Here is a 14,085-nt window from a genome sequence, read left to right as displayed (position 1 = left end):
AAACACTTTGTTTTGTAGCATTATTAAAAAAATCCAAAATTAATTTTAAAAAGTACCGTTATTTTGCTTACTATCCCAGGAATGGAGCTTCCACTCCCAACTACAATAAGTTTAAAATGCATCTAACACGATGGTGTGGCCTATTCCAAAAACCGATGCAAGGAGTCCTAGCAAACGAAACACTATTTAACATTGGAGGATGGCTTAGTTTGTTATTTTCTGGTAGAAAAGAAAAGAGATTTATATGCGACATTTTTGGGTGATAGATATAAAAAGAAATAGAAAAGTAAGGGAGTTAGCGGTACCTTTAAAGTATAGAGTCAGGAGGTGTGAAATGAAGGCATTACATAAATTTGCTGACAATCAAGAAGATGCAGCTAGACGATTTAATAGTTAAGTATTGAACTTATATGTTAAGAAATTGTGTCAGGAAGCTGTCAATCTAGACTAGACCCAGGTAAATGTAGAATTAGGAATAGCCTCAATTAGCAATAGGGAGTGAGGTCATGACCTTATCACTAAAACAGTGATAAGGTCATGAAAAATGGCGTACGAATCAGTAAAGAAAATATAGTAAAATTATAAGAGAAGAAGGATTTGATTACTAACTAGGAGTTAAGGAAAAGTATTGAAAGGTTGTAAAATGACAAGGTTGCTGGTCCCCACAGTATGGTAAATGAATTTTTAGAATATGATGGATACAAAGTTAGAAAGAAGAACTGAAAACACTGAATACAATCTTCGATAAAAGGGAAAGTACCTAGTGATGAAAGGAAAAAATAGATGAAGCTCCTTAACACGAAAGACTATAAGAGTGAGTGTGGTATTTATAGGCACTAACCTGATTTTGGTACAAACATATTTTGGTACTGTGCTAAAATTCAGGACACATGCGAGAAGTGAAGTTTGGTTAATGCTAATGAAATAAAACAAAAAAGGATGAAAATATAATAGTTTATGAACAAATTCGGGCTATATATTTGCACATTAGGGGGGGGGGGGTAGGGGTAAAACATTTCCGTATCAGCGTGTTCCGTATTTAATATATGCGGATGCCCTTTTAATGACAAGGTTGCTGGTCCCCACAGTATGGTAAATGAATTTTTAGAATATGATGGATACAAAGTTAGAAAGAACAACTAGTGCCCTTCTTTATTAAAAAGGACACTACGACTTTCGATTTCCAATCGAATAAGCCATTTTTGAAACGACAACGCTTTCTATAAACACCTTATATGCCCCAAGGGTATAAATTATAAATTCTTACCCTAAGGGCTGTTAGGTTGGTTGTTATCATCTAAGACCTAATTTCCAGAGCCTTCAACTACGTTAAACAAAATGGCTATCTCAAAATTTTGCTTGGATGTGTAAGGTTTTTCTAAAAACCTTATATGCCCCCAGGGAATAACTTACCACCCTTGCCCTGAGGGCTGGGGGTGGGGGGTTTTGTCATTCTCAAAGACCTAATGTCCAAAACTTTCTACTATGTTGAACAAAATGGCTGTCTGAAAATTTTGATTGGATGTGTTTGGAGGAGTAGTGGGCGTGAGAGGGGGATTAACTACCCTCCAATCACTTTCGACTATTAAAAAGGGCACTAGCCCTCTCAATTTCCAATTGAATGAGTCCCTTTTGAAGTTTTACGACAACTATATCTGTAAAAACCTTATAGGCTCCCAGGGCATAACTTACAACCTTTGCCCTGGGGGCTCTGGGGGGTTTGTCATCCTTAAATACATAATTTCCAGAACTTTCAACTACGTTGAACAAAATGGTTATCTCTAAACTTTGATTTTGACTTTCGACTATTAAAAAGGGCACTAGTCCTTTGAATTTCCAATCGAAAGTACCGTTTTTCAAGTTCCCACGACAAAGCTTTCAATAAAAACCTTATATGCACCCAGGGCATAACTTGTAACCCTTGCCCTGAGGGCTCTGAGGGGGACGGGTTGTCATCCACAAAGACCTAATTTCCAGATCTTAAAACTAAGTTGAACAAAATGGCTATCTCAAAATTTTGATTGCATGTGTTTGGATAAATGGTGGTCGTGAGAGGGAGGTTAGTTGCCCTCCAATCACTTTCGAGTATTAAAAAGGGCACTAGAATGAGTTCCAATCGAATGAGCCCTTTTCAAGTTTCTACGACAAAGCTTTCAATGAAAACCTTATATGCCTCCAGGGCATAACTTATAACCCTTGCCCTGAAGACTGTGGGGGGAGTGTTCTGCTCAAAGGTATAATTTCCTGAACTTTAAACTGCGTTGAACAAAATGGCTATCTCAAAATTTTTATTGGATGTGTTTGGGGAAATGGTGGGCGTGGAAGGGGTGTTAGTTGCCTTCCAATCACTTTCGACTGTTGACAAGGGCACTATCCGTTTAAATTTCCAATCGAATGAGCCCTTTTTGAAGTTTCTACGACAACACTTTCTATAAAAACTTTATATGCCCCCAGGGCAAAACTTACAAACCTTGTCCTGAGGGTTGTGGGGGGGGGGGGGTTCATCCTCAAAGACCTAATTTCTAAAATTTTTGATTGAATGTGTTCGGAGAAAAGGTTGGCGTGAGATAGGGGTTAGTTGCCTTCCAATCACTTTCAACTATTGAAAAGGGCACTAGCCCTTTGAATTTCCAATCGAATGATCCTTTTTTGAAGTTTCTACTTTCACTTTCACTTTTTTGAAGTTTCTACTTTCTACAACACTTTCTATAAAAACCTTGTATGCCCCCAGGGCATAACTTACAACCCTTGCCCTGAGGGATGTGGGGGAGTGTCCTCCTCAAAACATATTTTCTATCTGGAAATCAACTACGCTGAACAAAATGGCTATCTCAAAATTTTGATTGGATGTGTTTGGGGAAATGGTGGGCGCGGAAGGGGTGTTAGTTGCCTTCCGATCACTTTCGACTTTTAAAAAGGGCACAAGCCACTCCAATTTCCAATTGAATGAGCCCTTTGCGAAGTTTCTACAACAACACCTTCTATAAAAAACTTTATTTGCCCCCAGGGCATAGCTTAAAACCGTTGCCGTGAGGGTTGTGGGGGTTGTTCTCAAAAACACATTTTCTATCTGGAAATCAACTACGCTGAACAAAATGGCTATCTCAAAATTTTGATTGGATGTGTTTGGGTGAATGACGGGCGTGGAGGAGGGAAGGGGGCTAGTTGCCCTCCAATCACTTTCGACTATTAAAAAGGGCACTAGAACTCTTGATTTCCAATCGAAAGAGCCCCCTTTGAAGTTTCTATGACTGCCCCTTCCATATGAAGCGCCTCTGGGAAAATAATAATAATAATAATAATACGCTTTAGCGTTGCCTCTGATTTTATCGATTTTTCGAACAAAAAATAAAAGATTACGTACTAGAAATATCTACTACAACTTTTTTTTTATCATACTCTTCTTTTCTTAAATATTGTGTATAGCATCTTCGGTCTAATTAGTATCATTATGCTAAAGAAATTTCGGTAATGTGCTAAAATCCAGGACACATGCGAGAAGTGATAATGCTAACATCATAGGCAGCGCAATAGCGCTGCCTAAGTAAAGAACGATGTTGGCACAATGTATCATTTATTTTGGAAGGTGTGTCAGGGGTGCAACTGACACCCCTTCCACGCCCACCATTTCTCGGAACACATCCAATCAAAGTTTTGATATAGCCATGTTGTTCAACGTATTTGAAGGTTCTAGAAATTATATATTTGAGCAGGACACTCCCCCCACAGTCTTCAGGGGCAGGGGTTATAAGTTATGCCCTGGGGGCATATATGGTTCTTATGGAAAGAATGCTCGTATAAACTTCAGAGAGGGCTCATTTGATTGGAAATTGAAAGTTCTAGTTCACTTTTTAAGAGTCAAAAGATATTGGAGGGTAACAAGGTCCCCCCCCCCAAACCTTTTTTTCCCAAATGCATCCAATAAAAATTTTAATATAGCCAGGTTGTTAAAAATGTATAAAAGATTACATAAAAAAAATCTGGTTTCGACACTACTCCTCTGGGCCCTGGGGCAGGCGGTGTAATCTTTGCCCTGAGGGAACATATGAGCCTTATGGAAGGTATGCTCGTATTAACTTCAAAGACGGGTCATTTGATTGGAAATTGAAAGTTCTAGTTCATTTTTTAAGAGTCAAAAGAGATTGGAGGGCACCTAGCCCCCCCCCCCTCCACGAACTTTTTCCACAAACCCATCCGATAAGAACTTTGAGATAGCTTTTTTCAAAATAGTTCAAAGACCCTATAACGAAAACTCATGGGTCAACGCAGGCCCCCAGGGCCCGAGGGTCGGTGTTGTAAGTTATGCCCTGGGGAAATATATGGTTCTTATGGAAGGGATCCTCATAAAAAATTCGGAGAGGGTTCATTTGATTAGAAATCGAAAGTTCTAGTTTAGTTTTTTAAAGTCAAAAGTCAAAGAGTTTGGAGTGCAACTAACCCCCCCCCCTCCCCTTTTTCCCCAAATGCATCCAATAAAAATTTTGAGATAATCATTAAGTTAAAAATTGCTCCAAAGTCAGATAACAAAAACTCAGGTGTCGTCACAACCCCCCTTGATTTTATCGTGCCTCTGATTTTATCGATTTTTCGAGCAAGAAATAAAAGATTAGGTACTAGAAATATCTACTATAACCTTTTTTTATCATACTCTTCTTTTCTTAAATATTTGTCTATAGCATCTTTGGTCTAATTAGTATCATTATGCTAAAGAAATTTCGGTACTGTGCTAAAATCCAGGACACGTCAACACAGCCCCCCAGGGCCCGAGGGAAGGTGTTGTAAGTTATGCCCTGGGGAAATATATGGTTCTTATTAAAAGGACGCTCGTTAAAAATTCAGAGATGGCTAATTTGATTAGAACACAACCCCCAGGGCCCTGGGGCAGATGTTGTATGTTATACCCTTGGGCATATATTGTTCGTATTAAAGGAATGCTCGTATAAACTCCAGAGGGCTCATTTGATTGGACATTTAAATTATACGCTCACTTTTTGATTTTAAAAGCCGCTATAGGAGTGGCTTGCCCCCCCGCCACGCCTTCTCTTTCAAAACCCATCGGATGAAAATTTTGAGATAGACATTTTGTTAAAAATAGTTCAAAGGTCGTATAAGAAAACATCCGGTGTCAGTAGAACGCCCAAGGGCACAGGAGAAGGAGTTCTAAGTCATGCCCTAAGGGGATGTACGGTTCTTATGAAAGGGATCCTTGTATAAACTTCATACGGGTCTCATTTGATTGGAAATTGAAAGTTCTAGTTCACTTTTTAAGAGTCAAGAGAGTTAAACTAGCCCCCCCCCCCCCACGTTCTTTTTTCCCCAAACCCGTCCACTACAAACTCTGAGATAGCCAGTGTTTTGGAAATTGTTCAAGAATTAGATAACAAAAACTCTCCCCAGAGCCCGGGGGATTAGCGTTGTAAGTGTTTTCCTGGGGGCGTATATGGTTCTTATGAAAGGGATGCTCGTATAAACTTCAGAGGGACTCATTTGATTGGAAATTGAAAGTTCTAGTTCAATTTTTAAGAGTCAAAAGATATCCGAGGGCAACTAGCCCCCGCCCCCATCCTCACACCCTTTTTTCCCCAAGCCCAAGCCAAGTGTTTATAATAGCCATTTCATTAAAAATAGTTCAAAGATCAGATAAGAAAAATTCCTGTGTCGACAGAACCCACCGAGGCCCGGAGGCATGCGTTATGAGTAATGCTCTAGGGGCATATATAGTTCTTATGGAAGGGATGCTCTCATAAATTTCGGAGAGGGCTCATTTGATTGGAAATTGAAAGTTCTTGTTCACTTCTTAAGAGTCAAAAGAGTTCGGAGGGCAACTAGCCCCCCCCCCCTCCTCCAAGCCCTAAAAGCATCAGATAAAAATTTTGAGATAGACATTTTTTTAAAAATAGTTTAAAGTTATGATAACAAAAAACTCCGGTGTCGAAGCAGCCCCCCAGGGCCCGGGGGGTAGGCGTTGTAAGTTATGCCCCCAGGGCATATATGGTTGTTATGGAAGGGATACTCGTATAAACTTCCTAGAGGGCTCATTTGATTGGAAATTGAAAGTTGTAATTCACTTTTTAAGAGTAAAAAGTGATTTGAACGCAGCTAGCCTTTCCCCATACTCTATTTACATTTTTCCCAGTAACTTCATATAGAAGCAGTTGCATTATAAACTTCAATAGCTGCTCATTCGATTGAAAATCCAGAGTTCTAGTGCCCTTTTTAAGAGTAAAAAGTGATCAGAGGGTACCTGCCCCCCCAAGCCCTTTTTCCCCAAATACATCTGATAAAAAATTTGAGGTAGCCATTTTGTTAAAAATAGTTCAAAGGTCAGATAAGAAAAACTCCAGTGTCGACACCCCCCCCCCCCAGGGCCGGGGCGGGCGTTCTAAGCATTGCTCTGGAGGCATATATGGTTCTTATGGAAGGTATGATCGTATAAACTTCAGAGAGGGTTCATTTGAATGGAAATTAAAAGTTGTAGTTAATTTTCTCAGAGTAAAAAAAGATCGGAGGGCAACTAGCCCCTCCCGCCCTCCACTGCTTTGGGTGTATTGGATGGATAAACCCATCCGATAAAAAATTCAGTTGACCATTTTGTTAAAAATAGTTCAACCATCATATATTAAAACTCCAGGGTCTACAAAACCCCCCAGGGCCCAGGGACAGGCGTTGTAAGTTATACTCAGGGGATATATATCGTTCTTGTAGAAGGGATACTCGTATTAACTTCAGAGAGGGCTCATTTGATTGAAAATAGAAAGTTCTAGTTCACTTTTAAAGAGTCAAAAGAGACTGAAGCCTAATATACTCCCCCACGCCCTTTTTCCCCAAACCCAACCGATAAAAATTTTGAGATAGCAATTTAGTTAAAAATATTTCAAACAACAGATAATAAAAACTACGAGGTTGACACAAACCCATTTTTTCATTTTGATATTGTTACTTTGATATCAGTTTTGATACTTTAATGAATATTTGACTTTTTTTTAAAGTTTGATTTTGATATAAGGAATTGTTTAAAACTTGAAATTTTTTGCAATAAAAAACGAACAAAGATTAGTTAAAAAAAAACACTTTCCAAAAAGTAAGTTTTTCAAATAAAATTAAAGGCCGTTTTAAACTTAAGCTCAGCATATACAAATACCTTTTAAAATTCAAACTCAAAACGACCAGAAATTACTATTAAAGAATAAGTGAAACCCAAAACGAACAGAAATTAAATAAACAATCATAGCAAAAACATACAACAAGTAATAATATAAATGAATAAATAGATCTTAAAGCGAGTAAAGCTTAGATAGAATATGAAAATCAAGCTTAAAACGAAAAAAATATTTTTCTATTGAAGTATAAATGAAACTTAAAACGAACAGAAATTAAATAAACAATCAATGCAAACAAACATACAATAGATATTAATGTAAATTAAAAAATAAATCTTAAAACGAGTGAAACTTAAATGAATATACAAATCCAGCTTGAAACGAACAAAAATCACCACAAACAAGAGTTTGGGTATGACCTCCTTCTCTCACTGTAAAAGTCTAAAACTTACTGCGTCATTGATGCTTTACTGAAAACAATATGAGTCTTAAACAGTCTTGGAAAGTATAAACAAGACCAAATTAAATATTTGATTTATAACGATATTAATTGTTAGAAGATCCATCAGTTCAAGAATTTATTTCACTGTAATTGTATTTTTATTTTCAATGCTGTAAGAACTGGAAAAGAAAATATTTTTAATATAATCTTATTTCAGTTAAGCTCCAATGACGCAGTAGGCTTTTGGTTTTTATTTACAGTTAGGAAAGGAGGCAGTATCCAAACACTTGTTTGTAGTGAAACTATATTCGTCTCTAACAACTTTAAAAAGAGCAAATAAATTAAACTGAATATTTGATGTATAATGATATTAATTGCTGAAAGCTCATCAGTTCAAAATATTACTATAATTTTAATGTTTATTTTCAATATTAAGTACAAAAGAAAATGTTTGTCATAAAATTGGTTTTCAGTAAAGCGCCAATGACGCAGAAGGTTTTAGACTTTTACAGTGAGAGACGGACGTCATACCCAAACTCTTGTTTGTGATGATTTTTGTTCGTTTCAAGCTTGATTTATAGATTTAATTTCATCTTTACTCGTTAAAATAATTATTTATTATATTAGATTAACATCTATTGTATGTTTATTTGCATGGACTTTCTATATACTTTCTCTTCGTTTCAAGTTTCATTTAAATTTAATAGCAAAATATTTTTTTTTCGTTTTAAGCTTGATTTTCTTATTCAATCTAAGCATTACTCGCTTTAAGATCAATTTATTCATTTACATTATTACTTGTTGTATGTTTTTCGCTATGATTGTTTATTTAATTTCTGTTCGTTTTGGGTTACATTTATTCTCTAATAGTAATTTCTGGTCGTTTTGAGTTTTAATTTTAAAAAGTATTTGTATCTAATGAACTTAAGTTTAAAATGGCCTTTACTTTTCTTTGAAAAAATTATTTTTCGGAAAGTATTTTTAATTAACATCAACGAAAAGGCGAGTATTAACAGATTGCTTAGGTTTGTGTATTTCTCTTTCTATAATTATATCAACATAATCTTTAGTTCTTCCACAGCAGATTTCTCAGCCACAATTGTCTCAAGATCCCTGACAAGTATGTGAACCTCATTTATTCCCACACTGATGTTAGGTTTAATGTCGTCAATTTTGCTGCTTTGAGTACTACAAGATAAACGCTGTACTCGGAAACTTTGAAGTTATCAATTAAGAAATATATTGTGCTTTGGGAGAAACTGCAGATAACTTAAGACTGCTTTCAGAGAGAAGGAAAATCACTGCACGTCTCTGATCTCTGTGATATCTGTCTGACATATTCAGGCATTCGTCCTATGTCTATTTGTCCATTTCATCACAGGAAAAAGCTTTAGGACCAGCATCATACTAGAAAGACCAGTAATAACAAAGTTCAATGTAAACAAATGGACGCTGTGTTTGCCCTCTTTTTAGATATTAACCAAAAAAACTTTTTGTACAAAATAAGTTTTTTTTTAAAAAGTAAAGAACTTCATTAAACCAAAAATGAACAGAAATAGAATCAAATACTTTACTGACAAAAAATCAAATGAATTTACTGAAAAAAATGTGCATTGCCAGTTTAATATACATATGCTGATATTTATTCCTTAAAATCTTAATTAGTTTTTGATTTCTTAAAGTTACAAAAGTGAAAACATTTAAAAGAATTTTTTCACTGAAGTACAAATTATATTCTGGCTTTCAGAAAGCATAGGGTTTGGAACCCTACTAAGATTAATTTCTGCTCGTTTTGAGTTTGACATATTTTAATTTCTGTTTGTTTTGGGTTTCATTTATTTACTGATACTGATTTGTGGTAGTTGTATGCTTGGTAGATTATTTGATTCTATTTCTTTCAATTTTTTGTTTAATGGAGTTCTTTACTTTTTTTTGAAAAACTTATTTTGTGCAAATCGTTTTTTTTGATTAATTTCTGTTCGTTTTATATTGAAAAAATCTTTTTCTGGGAGAAAGACTGAGCCTCTTCCGGAGTTAAACAACCATCCCTTCCATAAGAACCTTTAATACCCCCTGGGCATAACTTAAACCCTTGACGCTAATCTCTTAGGCTCGTTTCAACCCAAAAAGCCTTGCTATATGATATTTAGACTATTTTTAATAGAATGACTATCTAAAAATTTCTATTAGCCGTATTTCGGGACAATACGACGTGTGTATCGGCGGGGGGGGGGTAGCTGCCCTCTAGTCAGTTTGATTCTTAAAAAGAGCACTAGATCGTCTGATTACCAATCCACTGAGCCCCCTTCGAAGTTTATATGACCATACTTTCTGTAAAAACCCTATGTCCCCAGGACATAACTGACAACCCTTGTCCTGAGGGCTGGGGGGATTTGTTATCCTCAAAGACATAATCTCTAGGGCTTTCTGATAGGATTAACAAAATGGCTATATCAAAATTTTGACTGGAAGTGTTAGGGGAAATTATAGGCGTGGAGGGGGGCATTTGCCCTCTGATCACTTTCAACTAATAAAAAGGCACTAGTCCTCTCAATTTCCAATCGAATGAGCCCTTTTTGAAACTTCTACAACAAAAATTTCTATAAAAACCTTATATGCCCTGAGGGCAAAATATACAACCTTTGTCCTGAGGGCTATGGGGGAGGGTTGTCATCCTCAAAAACATAATTTCCATACCTTTCAACTATGTTGAACAAAATAACCTTATCAAAATATTGATCGTAAATAATTGGGGAAATGATGAGCGTGGGGGGGGGGGGATTCTCCCTCCGCTTACTTTCGACTATTAAAAAGGGCAATAGCCGTCTTAATTTCCAATCGAAAGAGCCCTTTTTTGAAGTTTTTACAACAATACTTTTTATAAGACATTATATGCCCCCAGGGCATAACTTACAACTTTACCCCTGAGGGCTGTGGGGGTTTTCATACTCAAAAATATAATTTTTGGACCCATCAACTATGTTCAACAAAATGGCTATAAAAAAAAGATTGATCGGAAGTGTTTGGGCATATGATGGGCATGGGGGGGGGGGGGCATTCACCCTCCGATCGCTTTTAAATATTAATAAGGGCACTAGCCCTCTCAATTCCCAATTAAATGAGTCTTTTTTGAAGTTTCTACGACAACACTGGCAAAGACCTAATTTCTAGAATTTTCAACTATGTTGAACAAAAAGTCTACCTCAAAATTTTTATTGAATGTGTTTGGGGAAATGGTGGGCGTAAGAGGGCCGTTAGTTGCCCTCCAATCACTTTCGACTATTAAATAGTGTATTAGCCATTTCAATTTCCAATCGAATGAGCCCTTTTGAAGTTTCTACGATAACGCTTTCTATATAACCTTATACGCCCCCAGGCATAACTTACAACCTTTGCGCTGAGGGCTGTGGAGGGAGTGCTATCCTCAAAGACATAATTTTCGGACTTTGAACTACGTTGAACAAAATGGCTATCTCAAAATTTTTATTGGATGTTTCTGGAGAAATAGTGGGCGAGGGAGGGGTGTTAGTTCTCCTCCAATCCCTTTTGACTATTAAAAAGAGCAGTAGCCCTTCGAAGTTTTCGAAGTTTCTATGACAACGCTCTCTATAAAAAAAAACTTACATGCCCCCAGGGCATAACTTACAACCCTTGCCCTGAGGGGTGTTGGGGGGTATCATCCTCAAAGACATAATTTCCAGAACTTTCAACTACGTTGAAGAAAATACCTATCCTAAAATTTTAATTTGATGTGGTTTGGGGAAATGGTGGGCGTGAGAGGGGGATTAGTTGCTCTTCAATCCCTTTCGACTATTAAAATGGGCACTAGCCCTTTCAATTTCCAATCAAATGAGCCTTTTTTGAAGTTTCTACGACAACACTTTCTATAAAAAAAACTTATATGCCCCCAGGGCATAACTTACAACCCTTACCCTGTGGGCTCTGAGAGGGTTATCATTCTCAAAGACCTAATTTCCAGAACTTTTAACTACGCTTAACAAAATGAATATCTCAAAATTTTAATTGCATGTGTTTGGGGAAATGGTGGGAGTGAGAGGGGGAGTAGTCGCCCTCCAATTATGGAGGCATAACTCATAACCCTTGCCCTGAGGGCTGTAGGGGGAGTTTCATCCTCAAAGACATAATTTTGAGACCTGTCAACTACTTTGAACAAAATATCTATCTCAAAATTTTGATTAGATGTGTTTGGGAAATGGTGGGCGTGAGAGGGTCGTTAGTTGCCTTCAAATCACTTTTGACTATTGAAAAGACCACTAACCCTTTGAATTTCTAATCGAATGAGCCCTTTTTGAATTTTCTACGAAAAAAATTTCAATAAAAACCTTATATGCCCCCAGGACATAACTTAAAACCCTTGCCCTGAAGCCTGGGGGGGGGGTGTCATCCTCGAAGGCATAACTTTCAGACCTTTTCACTTCGTTGAACAAAATTTCTCTCTCAAAATTTTTTTTGGATGTGTTTGGGGAAATGGTGGGCGTGAGAGGGGGGTTAGTTGTCCTCCAATCACTTTCAACTATCAAAAAGGGCACTAGCCATTTCAATTTCCAATCGAATGAGCCCTTTTTGAAGTTTCTATGACAACACTTTTGATAAAAACCTTATATGCCCCCAGGGCATAACTTACAACCCTTGTCCTGAGGGTTGTGGGGGGGGGGGAGGGGTGTCATCCTCAATGACCTAATTTCCAGAATCTTCAACTACGTTGAACAAAATGGCTACGTAAAAATTTTGATTGTATGTGTTGAGAGGGATGGTGGGGTGAGAAGAGAGCTTAGTTGCTCACCAATCACCTTTGACTATTGAAAAGAGCACTAGCCCTTTGAAGTTTTCAAAGTTTCTATGACAACGCTCTCTATGAAAAAAACCTTACATGCCCCCAGGGCATAACTTACAACCCTTGTCCTGAGGGGTGTGGGGGGGAGGTATCATCCTCAAAGACATAATTCCCAGAACTTTCAATTACGTTGAAGAAAATGCCTACCCTAAAATTTAAATTTGATGTGGTTTGGGGAAATGGTGGGCGTGAGAGGGGGATTAGTTGCTCTCCAATCCCTTTCGACTATTAAAATGGGCACTAGCCCTTTCAATTTCCACTCGATCGAGCGTTTTTTGAATTTTCTACTACAACACCTTCTATAAAAAAACCTTTTATACGCCCAGAATATAACTTACAACCCTTACCCTCAGGACTCTGGGGGGGTTATCATCCTCAAAGACCTAATTTCCAGAACTTTAAACTACGTTGAACAAAATGAATATCTCAAAATTTTGATTGCATGTGTTTGAGAAAATGGTGGGTGTAAGGGGGAGGATTATCCGACCCCCAATCATCTTCAAATAATAAAATGGACACTTGCCCTTTCAATTTTCAATCAAGTGAGCCCTTTTGAAGTTTTTAGGACAACTCTTTCTATAAAAACATTATATGCCCCCAGGGCATAACTCATAACCCTTACCCTGGGGGCTGTAGGGGGAGTTTCATCCCCAAAGACATAATTTTCAGACCTTTCAAATACTTTGAACAAAATGTCTATCTCAAAATTTTGATTAGATGTGTTTGGGAAAAAGGTGGGCGTGAGAGGAGGGTTAGTTGCCTTCAAACCACTTTCGACTATTGAAACGACCACTAGGCCCTTTGAATTTCCAATCGAATGAGCCCTTTTTGAAGTTTCTACAAAAAGGCTTTCAATAAAAACCTTATGTGCCCCAGTGCATAACTTACAACCCTTGCCCTGAGGCCTGTGGGGGGGGGGGGGGTGTCATCCTCGAAGGAACAACTTTCAGACCTTTCCACTACGTTGAACAAAATAGCTATCTCACAATTTTGATTGCATGTTTTTGGGGAACTGGTGGGCGTGAGAGGGGGGGTTAGTTGTCTTCCAGTCACTTTAAACTATTAAAAAGTGCGCTGGCCCTTTGAATTTCCAATCGAATAAGCCCTTTTTGAAGTTTCTACGATAACACTTTCTATAAGAACCTTATATGCCCCCAGGGCATAACTCAAAACCCTTGCCCTGAGGGCTGTAGGGGGGGGGTCATCCCCAAACACCTAATTTTCTGAACATTCAATTACTTTGAAGAAAATAGCTTTCTCAAAATATTGCTTGTATGTATTAGGGAAAAAGGTGAGCGTGAGAGGGGGGTTAGTTGCCCTCCAATCACTTTTGACTATTAAAAAGGGCACTAGCCTTTTGAATTTCCAGTCGAGTGAGCCCTTTTTGAAGTTTCTACAACAAAACTTTCTACAAAAACCTTATATATCCCCAGGGCATAGCTTACAACCCTTGCCCGAAGGGCTGTGGGGGGAGTGCCCTCCTCAAAAACATAATTTCTATCTGGAAATCAACTACGTTGAACAAAATGGCTATCTCAAAATTTTGATTGGATATCTTTGGAGAAATGGTGGGCGTGGAAGGGGTTTTAGGTGCCTTCCAGTCACTTTTGACAATTAAAAAGGTTCACTAGCCACTCCAATTTACAATCGAATGAGCCCTTTTCGAAGTTTCTATGACAACTCCTTTG

The 14,085-nt window shown here is 37.7% G+C and overlaps 1 protein-coding gene across 2 annotated transcripts in view; it reads right to left on the bottom strand.

Moving 5' to 3' along the window:
• Rcd5 (microspherule protein Rcd5) overlaps positions 1-14,085 on the bottom strand; it is an 82,163-nt gene that overhangs the window by 55,304 nt on the left and 12,774 nt on the right. The gene's annotated exons all lie outside the window — the stretch shown is intronic.

The sequence above is a fragment of the Artemia sp. Qi Xiang Cuo genome, chromosome 14 (genome assembly GCF_049724085.1).
Source record: "Artemia sp. Qi Xiang Cuo chromosome 14, ASM4972408v1, whole genome shotgun sequence".
Taxonomy (NCBI): Eukaryota; Metazoa; Arthropoda; class Branchiopoda; order Anostraca; family Artemiidae; genus Artemia; species Artemia sp. Qi Xiang Cuo.
This window is presented reverse-complemented; position numbering and strand designations above follow the sequence as displayed.